The 19,825-nt window shown below is 42.5% G+C and overlaps 1 protein-coding gene and 1 pseudogene across 18 annotated transcripts in view; one reads left to right on the top strand and one right to left on the bottom strand.

Annotated features, from left to right (window-relative positions):
* RIMKLB (ribosomal modification protein rimK like family member B) overlaps positions 1–280 on the top strand; it is a 35,138-nt gene extending 34,858 nt beyond the window's left edge. For all 17 annotated transcript variants that reach the window (XR_014794516.1, XR_014794517.1, XR_014794518.1 and 14 more), the window contains one exon: positions 108–280. The gene's annotated coding sequence lies outside the window, so the exon portion shown is untranslated. The remainder of the gene's footprint in view (positions 1–107) is intronic.
* A 608-nt stretch (positions 281–888) lies between these two features.
* On the bottom strand, positions 889–3,543 carry LOC311619767 (methionine-R-sulfoxide reductase B2, mitochondrial-like; annotated as a pseudogene). The gene is made up of 2 exons: positions 3,424–3,543; positions 889–2,037 (listed from the first exon to the last, which is right to left on the bottom strand). The product of its transcript is annotated as a methionine-R-sulfoxide reductase B2, mitochondrial-like (transcript).
* Between the last annotated feature and the right edge of the window lie 16,282 nt (positions 3,544–19,825).

Raw genomic sequence — 19,825 nt, 5'->3', positions numbered from 1 at the left:
AATTTGTAATATTGTGATATTAGTTAATTTTTTACCTTTACTTTTTTTTCTCATCCAAAGACTGTTTAAATCTAATATAAGTGAGTTGTTTGTGTTTTCCTCCCTAGGTTCTTTTGAAGTAACCCGTGGTATTTTTTGCTTATTTCGTCATTTACAGACTGGATGAAGATACGTTCAACTGTGTTTTTTTCAAATGGAGGATAATATACAGTACAAGGAAGCAATAGCTCTAATCTGTTGATTCATTGTGTTTTCAAAAATAAAATACCAGCACTAGAAATGAAGTAGCATGGAAGTACGATTTGTGTTTTTGGCAGCTATTTCTACCCACTCCATCTCATATGAATTCACTTCAGTGCATATGTCTACACTTGAAGTTTAGCTCCATAGATATCATTTTCAGTATTCTTTTCTTCACTTTTTAAAGATGAAACTGCTTTGGTTTTTGATAGACTAATCTCTCTACAATGTATTCTAAAACAATTACTCCTCCTTTTGGCACATAGATATGTATCACGTGTTTTAGAGTGTCCATGGGTACTACATGCTGCTGTCAGCGCACAAAAGCTGCTGGGTTCAAAATGCAATGGCTCATTATAGACAACTGCCAGGTAGTCTTCCTAGTAAGGGGTATATTTGGGGCGGGGGGGGGAGGGCTGACATTATGGAAGATGGCTGAGTCAAGAACATATTTATTCCCCTTAAACGAAGAAAGCTCTAAACTTTTCTACTGCAAAGATAGAATAAATATGGTTGAGGGCACACCCAAGGAATTAGAAGGACCTTTGGCATTCATTTGTATTCTTTCCTGTTTTTACTTACACTGTACAACTAGTCTCTTGAATATCAAAGGAAGATTTTTTATTTTATTTTTTTTAGACAAAAAGGGAACAAATGTTGGTTTTTATTTGAACATTTGAAAGTTTAGTATGCACTTTTACTCACTATTGCTGAAATCTAACAGGTTCCCATTAGAACTTATTTGAGGGTCAGAAGATTGGAACTATTGTAGAATGTTTAAGACATTCCAAAAAAATTTTTAAAGCATCATGTGCCCCATCCATCACCATAGGTGCCTCTCAAATCACAGCTCTTCCACAATCTACTCCTGGGTACTTCTTTCAATGCTGGATTGTTAATTAATCCCTAATTTTCCTTCCACTTTTTCACTCAATGCCTCATGTATGTACGTCCATGAAGGACTTAACTGCAATGGAAAGTTCAAGGAGGTTTTGTGGGAATTTTTGGGCTCACCGCCATTAGCCTCCCAAAGTCCCCAAAGAGTCATGCCCTCGCACCCCAGGCAGAGCCCACAGAAGTCAGTGGCTGGAAATGGCCGCCCTTCTGACATTCTGTGAAATTCCTCAGTCAGAGCAGGAGTCAGGGGTGAGTTCGTTCCAGATAGATACATTAGAGAGGATGTGACTTGCTTGGTGCCAGCAGCAGATGCAGCCCAGTTTGGTATTTAAATAAAACAAGCCAATCACGGGAATTTAAAAAGCGAGGGTGTGAGTGAAGGAGTGGCAAGGGAAAGGGACTCCTGGAGGGAGTCAGGGTTGCCCCGGTTTGAACTTCAGGGCCACACTGTTGATGCAGAACCTCTGACCAGCAGGCCCGGGTCCATCAGGAAACACATGGCCGAGGTGGGCCTCGCACTGCTTGCAGACAACCTCTGTGCGAGCTACTCCCAAGGAGGTGTCCACGCGTCTCAGGATTCCCGCGTTGCTTTCATCGGAGCCGGACGTACCGTGGGCCTCAGAAAACGAAGGCCATCCGGTGCCGGAGCAGAACTTTTTCTCAGAACTGAAGAGCGGGCTGTCACAGCGCACACAGTGATACATTCCCGTTTCCTTGGTATTCAGGTAGATCCCACTGAAAGGCGGTTCAGTTCCTTTTCCTCTGCTGACATAGAACTGCTCGGGTGTCAGCTTCTTTTGCCACTCACTCTTGGTGAGAGATGGCTCATGCTTCGTAAGAGACCCTGCGTCCCCATGTGCCGCCCCGGGCGCCAAGGACAGCCCCGGGGTGGGGGGGTGCCTTCCAGAGGAGCCGCCGGAGCGGGAGATTTTTTTTTTTTTAATTCATCAATATATTGGTAGGCAGACAAGTACTTTTAGAAAAAAATTATCGCCACTTTTTATTTTTTTAAATTAAGAATGATGGTATTGAAGCAGTTCTGGAGATGGAGAGTGATAATGGTTATATAACAGTGTGAATGTCCTTAATGCCACTGAACTATACACTTAAAAATGCTTAACGGGAAATTTTGTTATGTATGTTTTACTACAGTTTTTAAAAAAATTAACATAACACAGTTCTACCATTTAGTTTATAAGGTGCCAATTCCATCACTTCTTTCATCAGCATTAAAAATCTTGACAAATTGATTTTAAAAAAGGATGATGGTATTATATCACAATTCTCATAGGAATTCTGTGAATTCTAATATGAATAATATTTTCCAAGTGCATATCCAAATTCCTAAAGTTCTGCTCTTAGACATTTTTGTCCTTTGAAATCATGTTTTTGAGGCATTTCAGGCCGAGCTTAATATCAGGTCCTGCTTCCCACAGTTTGAGTCATTTGATCCTCATTTCAACCCAACTTCTAAGTTCAATTCTGGTCTTTGGTAAAACACATCAAATATCTTTTGTCCAACAATAACACTTGGCATCAAATGACTTTTGTTACTGGCAAGATTCTGATACTATACTCCATTTTTGGTCATTTGATTTCTGTTTTGTCTCTAATGGCTGAGTGCCTGTTTTTGTAACCTTCCCTATATCCTGTGATTGAACTCAGACTTTTACTTAAGGGTATTTTAAGGGTCTACTATGTCCATGCACACTTTAGGTGCTGGGATTAAATCAGCGATTAACAAATAATCTTTGCCATCATTTACTTTATAGTAAATAGGGAAACAGCAAATTATAAATGTTATTAAGCTGGAAGTGTGCCTAAGATGTTTGAGGAACAGCAATGAGGCCAGTATGCCTGGAACGTTGAGAGCAATAGTAGAGCAGAGAGGTAATAAAGGGTCAGGCAAAACAGCCTTAAAATAACTGCCAGCACATTGTTTTATTTTGAAAAATTGAGAGGCATTAGACAGTTTTGAGCAGAGAATTAATATGATCTAACATATATATATATATATATATATATATATATATATATATTTTTAATATTTTATTTATTTTCTTACAGAGAGGAAGGGAGAGAGATAGAGAGCCAGAAACATCGATGAGAGAGAAACATCGACTAGCTGCCTCCTGCACACCCCCCACCGGGGATGTGCCCGCAACCAATATACATACCCTTGGCCAGAATCGAACCTGGGACCTTTCAGTCCGCAGACCGATGCTCTACCGCTGAGCCAAACCAGTTTTGGCAGATCTAACTTATATTTTAAAGGGATCATCTTACTATATTGTTGATAACGTGCTCTGAATAGTCGCAGTCACAGACTTCTGCTACTGGCCACGATGAATGAACTGAAAAGACCGAATTTACCTGGCCATCTGAAACCACAAAAAAGTGGGACATGATTTATGAAACAATGGTTTTCAAATATTGGACATCTGTTAGCACAAGGTTTATTTCCTAGAGATAGACAGCAACTAAGGTGAGCCCTGTGATTGCCCCAGGTTACTCCCAGGGGAACTCCCAGGTCAGTGCAGAAGAAGGCAATCCAACAGGAACCTGGTGGTCTCAACGAGGCGAAGAAATGGAGTTGAGAATTAGAGGGCCAGCATAGGTAGAATTCTCAGAGCAGAGTGCCAGAGAGAAAAGGCACAGAGAAAGAATACAGTGATCTGCAGGTCTCTGGGTGAGTACTGTTAGCAGTTTCATATAAAAAAAAAAAAAACTGCCCAAGGGCAGAGGGGGAAAAAACGCCCCCAAAACCTCCCACCTGACATTATCAGTGAGAAGTCCCTGGAGCTCACAAAAGGACCTGAATAGTTTGTATTCCCACCAGCCAGAGTGGGAACACTTAAGTATATCACGGGACAAAAAGTAGGGCACTCAAGTGAGTTTTCATTTCAGTTGTACTTTTCAACTCCAGAATCAAACTTGAGTCCTTTTAAAAACGTCTGCCCCTTTTTTGCTCAGCCGTCATGGCTCAGTGGTTGAGTTTTGACTTAAGAACTAGGAGGTCACTGATGGATTCCTGTTCAGAGCATATGCCCGGGTTATGGCCGATCCCCCAGGTGGGGTGTGCAGGAGGCAGCCGATCAATGATTCTCATCATTGATGTTTCTATCTCCTCCCTCTCCCTTCCTCTCTGAAATCAATAAAAATATATATTAGAAAATTTCTAACTTTTTATTGATATGCTTTATTTGGTTAGACATTGTTCTCATTCTTTTGTTCTGTAGACATGGTCTCCTTTAGCTCTGAATATATTTAAAATAATTTAAAGTATCTAGTAAGTACAACATCTGGGCTTAATCTTAGAGTTTTCAAAGTCCCTATGGATATTTCATTCTGCAGCTTTTCATTTTAAGCTTTTTTGTTAGTCTGTTGTTTGTGTCATCATCTCAAACAGCTGTGGTGTTTAAAACCTAGCAGACAGTTCAAATAATGACATTTCTTTGGAAATAAGATCCTCTCTGCTCCCCCCAGGAATAGGAATGCAGGCTGTTATTTCTCAAGGCTACAGTACAAGTGGGGAATAGGGGATAGACTAAGGTAAATTAAAATACCACAAAGCTCACTGCTCACCAAGATCCAGCTGTTTTTCTTAACTAAATGTTCCCTGGATTGCTGCAAGCATAGGGTTAATTTTGAGCTCTAAAGCTGATTCTGACCATTTGTTTTAATTTTTTAATCCTCACCAAAGGTCTGTTTTATTTATTTTTTACTTTTTTATTTATTTCAGGGAGGGAGATAGAAACATTAATGATGAGATATAATTATTGACCAACTACCTTCTGCATCTTCCCCGCCAGGGATCAAGCCCACAACCCAGGCCTGACCAGGATTCAAACCGTGATCTCTTGGTTCATAGGTCAATGCTCTACTACTGAGCCACATTGGCTTAGTGGGAGGGAGAACGAGAAACTGAGGGAATACATCAATCAGTTGCCTCCCTTACAAGCCTCATCCAAGGATTAAACCTGAAGCCTAGGTATGTGCCCTCACTGGAAATGGTACCTGAAACCTTTCAAAGCTATAACTGAGTCATACAAGCCAGCACCTGACCATTTTTTTAACTTTAAAAAAGATACATACATATTGTATTGATTTTTTTACAGAGAGGAAGGGAGAGGGATAGCTAGAAACATCGACCAGCTGCCTCCTGCACACCCCATTCTGGGGATGTGCCCACAACCAAGGTACATGCCCTTGATTGGAATCAAACCCGGGACCCTTCAGTCTACAGGCCCATGTTCTATCCACCGAGCCAAACCAGTCAGGGCCACCTGACCATTTTTTTTGCCATGCTTTTTGTTTCTTATGAAGGGATAAGCTTTTGGAAGTCTTTATGGTTTTTTGCTGAGATCTTTTGCTCTCATTTTTCATTAATTCATATTTCTTAAATGCCTTCCATAGCCAGATACTGTTTTAAGTGAGCTGAGAAGATATAGCATGTTTTCTGGGCTCACATGTCACATAACCACAGTAATAAAATAGTGGTTTGTGGTATAATGTAATATTAACTAATACCTGCTATGAAGCGTTTGTAGCCTACTTGTTCTTCCCCTTTTAAAAAGAGTTGTATTATTAACTAGAGGCCTGGTGTATGAAAATTCGTGCACTGGAGAGGGGTCCCTCAGCCTGGCCTGTGCCCTCTCACAGTCTGGGAGTCCTCAGGGGATGACCTACTGACGGCTTAGGCCCGCAGAGGCGGGGAGTGGGCCTAAGCTGCAGTCTGGCCTCACTCTGTGGGAGGCTACCAGGCCAGCAGATCAAGGGACAGCACCACCACCATCACCTCACCTCTGCCACCTGGCCTCCCTCTGTGGGGGGTGACTGGATGGGCAATTGGGACAGTGCCACACACACCCCCTCCCCCATTGTTTCCCCCCAGTGCCTGCTGACACACACCTTGGCTGCCCTGGTGCCGCCTGCTTGCTCATCTCCTGCCCCCCCCCACCCCCGTTTAGTCAATTTGCATATTACCCTTTTATTATATAGGATATTTTTATTTGTTTTCATGTAGCTAAGCAAGTATTTTGTTTCCTTTGGAAATACTTGTTTCAAGTTAAACTATTCCTTTTATACCTACCAATTCCCCAAGCAACTGTTTCATTAAATGTATTTTAAATTTCTTTATGAAAAATACTAAGTCAACAAGAACAAACTTGTTTTGCTCTATTCTTTGTGTGTGTGTGTGTGGGGGGGGGAGTGCTGTTTGTAATAATACTCATTTTTTAAGATTACTATTTTTATAGTCATTTAACTAAAACCCAAAAACAACGTCTTGGGTTAACACTGCAAAGTTTGGTCTATGCTGAGTTTATAGATTCAACCTACTTGTTCTTTTAAGCCGCCAGTGAAAATGTACTGAATGCTTCCTATGTGTTCAACGTTGCTGAAATTCTAGGAGACCTTAGCTCCTCTCTCCCATCAACCCCTTACACTCTCCTTTTGCAGAAGAAAGTCTATACTTCACAGGAAGCACTTCTGTCTGTTCCACCACCTTCCCACTTCCTCACCTCATGATAGGGCCATTAAATTCTGAAAGGGTGGTTTAATAGGGATTAGCAAGTATCTCACAGAGGAAATTCTATGACTGAGGGGGAAGGGTTTGTCTTTCAATAAGGAGCCTTTTTTTTTTCTTTTTTATTTTGGAAGATTATAGTTAAAAAGTAAGAGTAAAAACATAATGAAAATCTTGGTTAAAGAGGCTTCTGAGTTACATCCCAGACTCCATTGAATTTTTCCTTATAACTCTAACCCAGCCCATAGATCTGTCTTCTATGAATAATATTTATCATCAGTAGCACACTTTAGGTACAAAATCATATACTGTTTAGTGGCATTTCTTTAGTATTTTTTGCTTGTTATTGGACTTTTCATATGAGAATATATATATTTTTTAATTTTTTATTGATTTCAGAGATAGAGGTAGAGGGAGATAGAAACATCAGTGATGAGAGAGAATCATTGATTGGCTACCTCCTGCACACCCTACATTGGGGATCTAGTCCACAATCTGGGCATATACCCCAACAGGGAATCAAACTGTTAACTCCTGGTTCATAGTTCGATGCTTAACCACTGAGCCATGCCAGCCAGGCCATATGGGACTATTGTATGTTATGAAATATTTTCCTTGAAGTCAAAGAAAAGATCTTCAAATATATTCTCTATTTTCAGTTGTGTCAAATATCCTTAAAGTAATATATATTATAGAGATAGAGATATATGGAGAGATTTATAATTGGCTCACATATTTGAGGAGGATGTGAAGTCCAATATCATAGAGGAGGCTGGGGCAACTGGACCCTATCTCCAAATACCATACAAACACATTCTCAGACACGGAAAGTTAGGGCTTCAATATATGAATTTTGAGGGGACATAATTCAGCCCATAAGAGTGATCAATAAATATTTGTTGAAAAAGCCCTTCTCCCTTAAGTGTAATCTGAGCATGTGATCTCTATGATTCTCCTTTGCCTCTTTGAATGTGAACTTTTAGTTTTTTTTAAAAACTAATTTTGAACTTTTGGAAACGAAGTGATTCATTTCCTAACTGGGTTTGGGTGTGGTTGGGTGGCAATCTCACTGAACTTTGACACATTGCATAGTTCACTGGCATGAATGGAAAAGGAAAAGTGAACCCTATAATTAGTAGAGAAGGGTGGAGGCAACACTGAGGCAAGCAAGGCGTGGTGACTCCAGGTTAGCTGGAGTCACCACACGGGTTCCTCCCTCCTCTTTCTCAAAAACTATGATCGGCATTGATTAGCCCCTGCTCTATGGAGGCAGAGCCCCAAATCATCCCTGCTGGAGTGGGACAGAAACAGGCTTCTCTTTTCTGGTCTCTGGTATGAGGAGAGCAGGAAGCTGGCTTGCTGAGAATATCATCCCCTAGGTCAGTGGTCGGCAAACTCATTAGTCCACAGAGCCAGATAGCAGCAGTACAACGATTGAAATTTCTTTTGAGAGCCAAGTTTTTTAACCTTTTTTTTTTTTTTTTTTTTTTGTATAGCAAAGGCAGAAATTTATTGAAGAACAAGTACAGACTCCCACATGGGGAGGAGGAAAGAGTTCTTCTAATGCCACGTCTTCAAAATAGACTCGCCCAGGCTGTGGTATTTTGTGGAAGAGCCACATTCAAGGGGCCAAAGAGCCGCATGGGGCTCGCGAGCCACAGTTTGCCGACCACGGACCTTGGTGATAGTGCTGAGGTATTTCCCAGGACGTTACCAAGTCAAGTAGCTTTTGGAGAGCAAAGTATTAAAAGAAAATGGAAGACCAAAATCTGTATGTGAAAAAGTAGAAATAATCTAGAAATGGGAAAATAACATTCTTGAGTAGAACGATGAGACTAAAATATAAATTATATTAAAAAAGGACCAGGGAAACTGGGATCATATAAAAAAGAACTCCACAAATACCAGAACTTTTTTTTTCTTTTTTAGCTATACTGATCAGTGCTTCTCGTCACTAATATTTTTGGTGTGGATAAATTGGAAACTTATCAGTACTTCTGAATAACTATTATATACATGCACATATAGTTATGCCTACAATAATATATTAGAGGCCTGGTGCACCAAATTTATGCACGGTTTGTGTGTGTGTGTGTGTGTGTGTGTGTGTGTGTGGTGTCCCTCAGCCCAGCCTGCACCCTCTCCAATCTAGACATCCCTCTCACAACCCTGGACTGCTGGTTCCCAACTGCTCTCGCCTGCTTGCCTGATTGCCCCTAACTGCTTCTGCCTGCCAGCCTGATCACCCTCTAATCACTCCCCTGCCAGCCTGACCTACACCTAACTGCTTCCCTGCAGGCCTGGTCATCCCAAACTGTCCTCCCCTGCAGGCCTGGTTCCACCCAATTGCCCTCCCCTGCAGGCCTGGTCACCCCCAGCAATCCTTCCCTGCAGGCCTGATTGCCCCCATCTGCCCTCCCCTCTGGCCTGATTGCTCACAACTGCCCTCCCCCGCCAGCCATCTTGTGGTGGCCATCTTGTGTCCACATGGGGGCAGCCATCTTGTGTATTGGAGTGATGGTCAATTTGCATATTATTCTTTTATTAGATAGAATAACATAAAATAATAAGCATACACACACACACACACACACACACACACACACACACACATACACCCCCCCAGGGTCTGTAATGACTGAAGGCTCGACCTAACAGCGGAAGCCAGGGCTGGTTTGCCATGGCAATCCAGCACTGACTGCAGCCGGTGGTGTCAGGGCAGTGGACGCAGCACTGACTGCCAAGGGGGCTGTGCTTTAGGCCTGTAGAGAGGCCTGTAGAGAAAGAGGCAGGGTCTGATCCGAGCCTCAGTGGCAGCTATTGATCAGCCATTGCCTCTCTCTCTCTCTGGGCTTAACCAGCAGCCATGCCCCTGTTTCTCTCCTGGCCTTCCAGCTGCTGATCAGCCCTGCCTCTTTGATCAGGCCCAGAGATAGGCCCGGAGATGCTGAATGGCATAGATACCGACCAATCAGAACCTAATCTGAGTGAAGTCAGAGGAGCCAATGGCTGCTTAGGAGGCAGAGCTTTTGACACTGACTGGCATAGAATCTGACCAATCAGAACCTAAAATTGGTGAACTATGAAGGCAAAACCTAAGTTGGGGGCTGAGGAGGGGTTTTAAGGGCAACAGCTGTTTGGTGTAAGGTGTAAGAAAGTGGTTCAATTTTTTAATGACCTCTTTGGCAGTATAATGTATATGGCTGGCTATCAGTCCAGATATAGAGATTATGTGTTTTTCTCTGCCAAGAGCATCTCCTCCTGCTGAAAAAGGCTCCCCCCCCCCCATTTAAACAATCCTATCCTATATAATCTATACTAATAAAAGAGTAATATGCTAATTAGACCAGGAGACCTTCCGGACATCCTTTTGGACAAAGCCATGGTGCTGGGGTTGAGGCAGAGGCAGTTAGAGGCAATCGGGCTGGCAGGGGAGCAGTTAAGGGCATGCAGGCTGGTGGGGGAGGGCAGGTGGTGGTGATCAGGCTGGCAGGGGGCAGTTGGAGGCAAGCAGGCTGGCAGGGGGGACAGTTAGGGTCCATCAGGCCAGCAGGGGGGAAAGACAGGGGCAAGCTGGCTGGCAGGGGAGGCAGTTGGAGGCAAGCAGGCTGGTGGGGGGGGGGGGGAGACGGGGCCGGGGGGGGGGGGTTGATCAGGCCAGTGTGTGTGGGGGGCAGTTGGGGTCCATGAGGCCAGCCAGGGAGGGCAGTTGGGGGCAATCAGGCTGGCAAGGGGGGGCTGTTGGGGGGTAAGAAGGCTGGAAGGGGTGCTGTCGGGGCAAGCAGGCTGGCAGGCAGAGTGGTTAGGGGTGATCAGGCAGGCAGGCAGGTGAGCAGTTAGGAGCCAGCAGTCCCAGATTGGAGAGGGTGCAGGCCAGGCTGAGGGACACCACCCCCATGCACGAATTTCATGTACCGGGCCACTAGTAAGATAATATTTAATTAAAATATAATTTGTATAATTCTTACTCCAGGAATACTTTTATTGTTTACAAGATAGGTCCACATGCAAGAAAGGATTCTGATACACAGGATAAGTAAGGATTCTGATACACACATCAAAACTCATTGAGCTAACGCTTTACAGAATCATCGACATGGCTATTTTATCTGTATGTGCCACATGATATGCCAGGAATAGGTTTTATACAGCCTCAATTTTGGAGGTTATTAAATCCCGTACATTCCCCCCACCAAATTCCAGGCAGATAATCAGGCTGATAGCTAGACTAAATGGATTTTAAAATGGATCAGAAGAGATAAAAATAATTGGTGAGCAGTTAGCCTCCTAACAGAGGAGCTGGTGTCATTGGAGCTGAGTGAGTCCCCTTATCCAGAGAGCAGAAGAGTGACAGGACAAAGTAGAGACAAGACTTGCTAAAATCAAGTTTATATTCTGGGCCTTTGAATGCTAAACTAACTACTCCAGGGTGGAGATTAAATTTTACGTTCATGGTTTCCCTTATGCATCGATGCTTCATGGAAGTATTTAAAAAAAAAAAAGTATAGATGATAGAACAGAGGCAGCCCCTCTTATTTTCTGAGCAACTCTCATTTTCCATCGAGGGACAGTTCATTTGGATTCATTCCACAGAGAGCTCATTATTGTTGGCATCTTATTTCTTCTACCCCATATGGCTACTATTTTCACTTTACTCCTGGTAGCGGAATGCCAAATTAAGATTGCTAACAATAAGCTCAGAGAAGTCCTGGGAGGAACAGACTGCAAAAGAGAAAGGATGAGGAGAGGAAGGAAGTATCATGGCCTCTTTCCCTTGGACAATGGTGAGAGAAATGCAGAAGGGAGGCTGACATTTTGCACCTTTATTTTTATATTTTTAATATATTTTTATTGATTTCAGAGAGGAAGGGAGAGAGAGAGGGAGAGAGAGACAGAAACATCAATGTTGAGAGAGAATCATTGATTGGCTGCCGCCTGCACACCCTCTACTGGAAATCAAGCCTGCAACCCAGGCATGTGCCCTTGATCGGAATCGAACCTGGAACCTTTCAGTCCTCAGGCCAACACTCTATCCACTGAGCCAAACCGGTTTTGGCATCTTTATTATTATTATTTTTTAAATGTCTTCCTTATTAATAAATCAATTGAGACAGAATGGGATGTTAGCTGCAGAAGAGAATAATTAATCAATGATCCCACTAGTCATAAAAGTCATACCGAACAAGAGCCTCAGACAGGGAAGGAATACTGAAAGAGTTCAGGAGATCAGGAGTAGAGGGAATTAATGTGTAGGAGTTAAGAGATGGATGGATGTGGGGTCATCTTTGCCCTTGGCTCCTCACTTATGCATTCATACTGAGTACCTCGGCTAGGAGAAGATGGATAATCTTTGATTTTCACTCTAAAAATTTTGAAGTATGGGTGGGAAAAAGGAATTCAAATAAGTAGCGACAAGATGGCTAACGCTGCGGTCACGTTCACTCGGTCCTGAAGTTTGGGACACAGAAGAAAGAGGAATAAGTTTTGTCTGGAGCGGTGGAGACTATGAGCTGAGTTAGAAACGCCTTCATGGAGTTGCTTAGGTGCATCAAAAGGACAATGAGAAATTCTCCAGGTAGAACAGGAGAAGCGGCAATCCAGGTAAAGGGAATGGACGGCATGGACAAGAGCACATGTATGAAGACGCTATCTTTCAGGGTTTTCCCGTTTGCTTTGCGGTGTTTCTCTGTGCCTTCTGCAGATCCTGTGGAACCCTCAGTGCACCCTAACAAGAGCAAGCATCTGTCCATAAATCTTCCTCATTTTAATGAAAGCTATAAGCTTTTTAAATGTAAGAAATATGATTCGTATCCGAGTCATGGCACCAAAATAAATAAATAAATAAATAAATAAATAAATAAACAAATGTAAGAAATATGAGAGCTAATTTACTTTGTACTATTTTCTTTCTTTATTGTTATTATTTTAATGGTGGTAAAAAGTACACAATATAAAACTTACTGAAGCACAGAGAGGCTAATAACTTATCATGGGCCACATAGCTAACAAATGGCATTCCCTGTACAGATTCCTTGCACTATTGTCTCATTTCTGTAAGAATAGTGCCTTCTGGTTGCCAGAGCAGTAAATAGCTGTTTTAAATCTCCCTCAGCAATAATGCTGACTTTCTAGAAATGTAAGCTAAATACATTTACTGTGAATAAGCACCTCTCCCTAGCTCAGGCATTACTGTTGTGTCATTGCAATGGCTAATATATTACCAGACATACAGATAGCCCCCATAGCTAGAACCATACCGTTCTCCATTCCAGCTTCTCTCTTACTAGTAGGTCCACAGGATTGGAAAAATGTTCAATAGTATCCCAAAGTTAACAAATCTTACCTGATGGAATGAAAGGGCAAGGGTAAATGAAGATTCATGGCTGGAAAGAATAAAGACATCTTTACTGGGCTTTTAGAAAAGCTGAGAGAACTAGACATGAGTAATGGTGGCCCTGAACAAGTTTTAAAAAAAGAAGGGAGAAAATCTTAGAGTCAGAAAATTAAAAATAGGAGAGAAGGAAAAGGTGCCAAAGGAATTATGCTAGCATTCTACAGTGTCTCTTTATTTTTAACTAGAGGCCCAGTGCACAGATTTGTGCACCGGTGGGGTCCCTTGGCCTGGCCTGTGGGGATTTGGCTGAAACTGGCTCTTCAACATCTCTGAGGAGTCCTGGATTGCAAGAGGGCACATGCCAGGTTGAGGGACCCCACTGGTGCACAACTGGGGCTGAGAAGGGACTGTGGGAGGTCAGGCTCACCCAGTCATGATTGGGGCCCGAAAAGGACTTTGGGAGGGCTGCAGGGCATGTCTGGCCCATCTTGCTCAGTCTTGATTGGCCGGACCCTAGCAGCAAGCTAACCTACCTGTTGGAGTATCTGCCTCCTGGTGGTCAGTGCAAGTCAGCAACTGGTCGAACGAACAGTTGGGCACTTAGCATATTAGGCTTTTATTATATAGGATTCCCTTTGTCTTGACTTGTAAAAATATGCCTCACTCCTGCATTACAACAGAATGAACTTTTTTTTTTTTTTTTTTTTGCTTTAGGAGCCATTTATCTTTTAAAGTGATTAAAATTGATTTTAATGTCTTTTATATTTATTTTATTTGATAGCATTTTCAGATATCTTAATTTGTGATTCCTTACGTCTACCATAGTAGCACAAAAACAAATGAGTGTTACTCTGCTCCAATAAATCTCTATAGTCAAAACCTATGGCAGGATGAATTTGACCTGCAGGCTACAGTTTGTCAACCTGAGTCATATCTTTTGCCTTAAAACTCCCTTTAATATTATTTGTTTTTTAATAATATATATAGGATCCTATCATTTTTCAGGGATCAGCAAACTTTTTTTCCTCTTGCAAATCCTCACCTGAGGATATTTTTCCATTGAGTTTTAGAGAGAGTGGAAGAGAGAGAGGGAAAGACTGGAAAATATCGATTGTGAGAGAAATACATTGATTGACTGATGCCTGCATGTATGCCCCACCCAGGGCTTGGGTTGGAGAGAAGCCTGCAAACCAGGTACATGTCCTTGACCAGAATCAAACCCAGGACCCTTCGGTCTACAGGCCAACTCTCTGTCCACTGACCCAAATCGGCTGGGGCAGCAAACTTTTTTAAAAAAAAGTATGTTTTTATTGATTTTAGAGAGAAAAAAGGAGAGGGATAGAAACATCAATGATGAGAATCAAAAATCAACTCCCTCCTGCATGGAATGTGCAACTCTGGAATGTGCCCTGACCTGGAATCAAACTACAACCTCCTGGTTCATGGGGCAATAATCAACCACTGAGTCACACAGGTTGGGTAAAATCTCTCTTTAATATTGTTGATAACCCAGATCTGCTGATAATAAATTCTCTCATCTTTTGTTTGTTTGAAAAAGTATTTTCCTTTTTTTATTGATTTCAGAGAGGAAGGGAGAGAGAGCTAGAAACATCTATGATGAGAAAGAATTATTGATTGGCTGCCTCCACACATCCCCCACTGGGGATTGAGCCCACAACCGGAGCCTATGCCCTGATTGGGAATCAAACAGTGACCTCCTAGTTCTCAGGTCAAAGCTCAACCACCAGAGCCATGCTGACAGGGCTCCCCCTTCACTAGCCTATCTAATAAAAAGGTGATATGTAAATTAACTGCCACTCCATCACAAAGATGGCGGTGCCCATAGCCACAAGATGGTGGCACCTAGTTCTCTCAGCCCCAGAGGAGTCCCCCAGTCCCCGGGGGAGGGAGGGTAGCCGCTGAGAGCAAGCAGTGTGAACGGCTTGGCGGAATGCTTGGTTCGTCACCGCAGTGACAAGGCAAGTGTTCCACCCCCACTGCAGAGGGTCTCTGGGCAGCAGACGCAGAGTGGCCAGGCCTAGCAAAGAGCTAATGGCACATGGATTTGTGCACAGGGCTACTAGTTGAAAGATATTTCTGTTGGGTACAGAATGCTGGATTTTCTTTTACTATTTTCAAAATGTCAATCCATTGTCTTCTGGCTAACATTGGAGAAGTTTGCTGTAATTTTCATCTTTGTTCTTCTATATATAATGTGTCTTTTTTTTCTCTGGTTATCTTTGATTTTCAGCAGTTTGAATATGATGCTACTAGGTATACTTTATTTTGGTATTTTTTTCTTGCTTGGAATTCTCTGTGATTCTTGGATTTGTTATCTCTTCTCTTTTTGATGATGTCCATTTCCCCCAGGTCTTTGTGTTTCAGTTTGGATCATTTCATTTCATTTCTTTTTTTTTAAATTAATCTTTATTGTTGAGATTATTACAGGTGTCCCTCTTTTTCCTCCCATAGCTCCCCTCCACCGGTGACCCTATTGTCTGTGTCCATAGGTAATACATACTAGTAAATGTATATAAGATCTTTGTCTAATCTCTTCCTGCACCTCCTCCACACTCCCTTCCCTCTGAGAATCGTCAGTCTGTCCCATTTCCATGCCCTAGATTCTATACCATACACCAGTTTATTCTGTTCATCAGACTTTTTATTAATTTAATTTTTAGGTTCACTTATTGATACGTATTTGTTGTCACTTTGTTGTTCATATTCTTTTTTTTTAATATATATTTTATTGATTTTACACAGAGAGGAATTGAGAGGGATAGAGAGTTAGAAACGTCGATGAGAGAGAAACACCAACCAGCTGCCTCTGCACACCCCCCACTGGGGATGTGCCCGCAACCAAGGTACATGCCCTTGACCGGAATCAAACCGAGGACCTTTCAGTCCGCAGGCCGACGCTCTATCCACTGAGCCAAACCGGTCCCGGCGATATTCTTTATCTTTACCTTTTTCTTCTTCCTCCTCTTCTGAAAGAATACCCCTCAGCCAAAACTGGTTTGGCTCAGTGGATAGAGCGTTGGTCTGCAGATTGAGAGGTCCTAGATTTGATTCCGGTCAAGGGCATGTACATTGGTTAAGGGCACATCCCTGGTGGGGAGTGTGCAGGAGGCAGCTGGTCGATGTTTCTCTCTCATTGATGTTTCTAGCTATCTATCCCTCTCCCTTTCCTCTCTATGGGAAATCAATAAAATAAAAAAAATTAAAAAAATACCCCTCAGCATTTCATATAATCCTGGTTTGGTGATGATGAACTCCTTTAGCTTTTTCTTGTCTGTGAAGTTCTTTATCTGACCTTCAATTCTAAATGATAGTTTTGCTGGGTAGAGTATTCTTGGTTGTAGGTTCTTGCTATTCATCACTTCAAATATTTCTTGCCATTACCTGAATAGTTTCTGTTGAGAAATCAGCTGACAGTCATATGACAGAGATCAGCGGGCACTCCCTTGTAGGTAGGTAATTGTTTTTCTCTTGCTGCTTAAGATTCTCTCTTTGTCTTTTGCCCTTGGCATTTTAATTATGATGTGTATTGGTGTGGTCTTATTTGTATTTCTCTTGTTTGGGGTTTTCTGTACTTCCTAGACTTGTAAGTATATTTCTTTCACCAGGTGGGGGAAGTTTTCTGTCATTATTTCTCCAAACAGATTTTCAGTAATATGCTCTTTCTCTTCTACTGGCACCCCCTAATTTGGATGTTGGTACGTTTGAAGTTGTCCCAGAGGCTCCTTACATTATCTTCATATTTTTTATACTTTTTTTTATTTTTGCTCTTCTGGTTGGGTGTTTTTTTCTTCTTTATATTTCAAATAATTGATTTGATTCTCAGTATCCTCTAATCTACTGTTGAATCTCTGTATATTATTCTTTATTTCAGTCAGTGTATGCTTAATTTCTCACTGGTCCTTTTCCATTTTTTTTTTTTAGCATTCTCACTAAGATCCTTGGAAGTCTCACTAAATTCCTCAGAGGTTTCTAGATTCTTGAGTAACCTTATAAACATGGTTTTGAACTCTATATCCAGTAGTTTGCTTTTTCCCATTTCTTTCATTTGTGACATGTCTCTGTCTCTGCATTTTGGATACTTCCCTGTGTTTGTTTCTATTTATTGGGTAGCTACTATGTCTCCTTGAGTTGACAGAGTGGCCTTGTGTAGTAGGTGTCCTGTAGGGCCAGTGGCTCAGCCTCCCCAATCCCCTGAGGTGACACTCTTGGTGCACCCCTTTGTGGGCTGTGTGCAGTTTTGTTGTAGTTGAGTCTTGATCGCTGTTGGTGTCACTTGGAGGAATTGGCCTCTAGGCCAATTGGCTGTGGGGACCAGTTTTGACTACAGTGGAGAGCTGCTGTGCAGGAGACACTCTTATGGAGCAGGACTTGCTTCATTGGGGCTTTGGTGCTTACTGAATTTGCCCCTTGAGTGTGCTGCTTATGGATGTGAAAGCTTGTAATCTGTTATGGTCTCACACTGACCACTGGTACACTGGCTCTTGGGTTTCCAGGCAGGTGCAAAGTCAGCCACTGCCTGGGGCCATCCACCAGGAGCTACCAAAGAGATCTGCAGATTCCTCCTCTTTATATTGAGTTTTGGAAGTGCCCAGACAAGGCCCAGCTGTGAAGCAAGGCAGGCTGGTGCTGATGCTAATGTGGGGGCCTTTTATTGACAGATTTGGGGCTCCCTGACTCAGCTGCATCTTGTTTAAGAGAGTTTTAGCCTGAGAAAGTACAGACCATTCATATGCAAAAGCTCGTGGGCACAGCTTGGGTGGGGCTGTAAATTGGTAGGGCGGGGTCTCAGGGAATCACCAGGGTGGAGCAAAGAGAAATGGCTGCCAGTCAGCCCTACGCTGGGGAAGTCCCAGCACAGGAACAATGACGGCTGGAGCACCTCCTGCCCCAATGCCAGGCCATCCAGTTTCTCTTCCTATGTGTCTAGCCTCACGTGGCCTTGAGGCTTAGGGGATCTATGAACTGAATGCATGAACTCATAGGGCAGGTCTTTTAAGAGGAGCAGCTGGGTCTCCAGCAGCCTGTGTGTCACTCAGCCCCAATCAGCACTTGTTTTTACAGTTTGTAGTTCTTATGGAAATAATAATAATAAAAAAAAGGTGAAAAGATCAAATGGGTATGAGAATTTGGGATGAAACCAGAAAAAAAGGGCAGAGTCCAAAAATTTGTTCTATGAACGTCACCACTGTGAATTCTCTGGGACCCTGGGCTGGGGATCTGGGGTGGGGCTGGGACTCCCTTCTTCTCCAGGTGGGCCTCCTACAGAGGCGATCTCCCTCCTGATTAAAAAACGCGGCACACCCAGGTGCCAGGCCAGCCCATTCCATGCCTCCACACCTCCTACCAGTCTCAATCTTTCTTTTTTACCTCTCTAGTTGTAGTACTTCCACTCAGCCTGCTCTCCCTCGGTTCTGGATGATAGTTGCTCTGTATTTTAGTTGTGATTTTTATGTGACTGTGGGAGGCAGAAAGTACAGGTGTTTACCTATGCTGCCATCTTGGTTCTCTGCACTTTAGTTTGGATCATTTTTATTGATCTGTCTTTAAGATAGAGATATTGGCTGATATTTCCTCAGCTTTGTCAAGTTTACTTATGAGCCTGAAGAAGAAGCTGCTCATTCTAATAATGTAGCATTTCTACAGAGCCAAAGAATCCCTCCCCAGTTTCTCTCCTACTGTTTCCTATCCTAGAACCTTCCTTGTTTCACTGTCCCGGCTTTTATAAACATACTCTCAAAATCACCTGGATCCCTATTGTGAAATCTTTCCTGCACAAAGCCAAGAACCCTTACCCTACCAGCCAGCCCTAGGCATTCCCCTTCCCGGCTTGGTCCCCTTTCTGGTAACGGTAAGAGACAAGCAAATAATGTTACTGGAAAGGGACCAGGATTGAGGCAGGTCTGCTCCCCTGCACAGTGTGGAATGTGTAAACCACTTAATTAAGGAAGATAAGATCTATGACATTACCTGGCTGCAAATTACTCAGCCCTTTAACTACCTGTCTCAATTTCCTCGTGCCAAGAAATTTTCCTCCCTTCTTTCTGCCAGCATCAAGTCTCTAGTTCTAGTCCATAAAGCCTTCAGCATTTCTCTGGTTCCTTCAGTTCTTTCTTCATATCTTATCCATCCCAGTTACCAAAAACTATTTTCAGTTCGCGTTGGTTTTAGGTGGTTTGGACATTGGTCCAGAAGGTATTCTCACTAATTTATACTCTTAGGTGGCTTTTAAGTCTTGCATTGTAATGAGCACTACAAAGAAACTCAACATAGATTCATTTTCTTTTGCATGCATGCATGTTCTCTTTTCCCAGGAAGAAGCATTTCCATGGACGTTGCTGGGTCAAAGAATATGCAAATCTGAAAAGCTTTTGATGCTCAGTGTGAAGTTATCTTCAGAAAATTTTGAATCATTTTTATTGACACAATATTGAGTAGTGTTAGTTTTTTTTTTTTTTAATTCCCAATTAGATAGAGGTATTCTGGTTTCCTATAGATACTGCTCCAATACCTGTGATCCCACATATGTCTTAATAGAATAATAGAAGAGGTGAAAAGATTAAATAGGTATGAGAATTTGGAATGAAACCAGAAAAAAAGGGCGGAGCCCAACATTTGTTCTGTGCACAACACCATTGTGAATTCTCAGCCCTGGTGTTTCCCCAAAACAGGTATGGACTGGCTGAGCCAGTATGAATGTTTCAGGGAGAAATTAAATTAAGGAAGTGCATAGAATAGAAGCCCTTCCCTCGTTAACCACCGTCACCTGAGGCCTCTATAGGTGATTGGTTGGAGCTTCAATTGTAGCT

The sequence above is a fragment of the Pipistrellus hanaki genome (genome assembly GCF_964339955.1).
Source record: "Pipistrellus hanaki genome assembly, chromosome: 3".
In the NCBI taxonomy this organism is placed as follows: Eukaryota; Metazoa; Chordata; class Mammalia; order Chiroptera; family Vespertilionidae; genus Pipistrellus; species Pipistrellus hanaki.
This window is presented reverse-complemented; position numbering and strand designations above follow the sequence as displayed.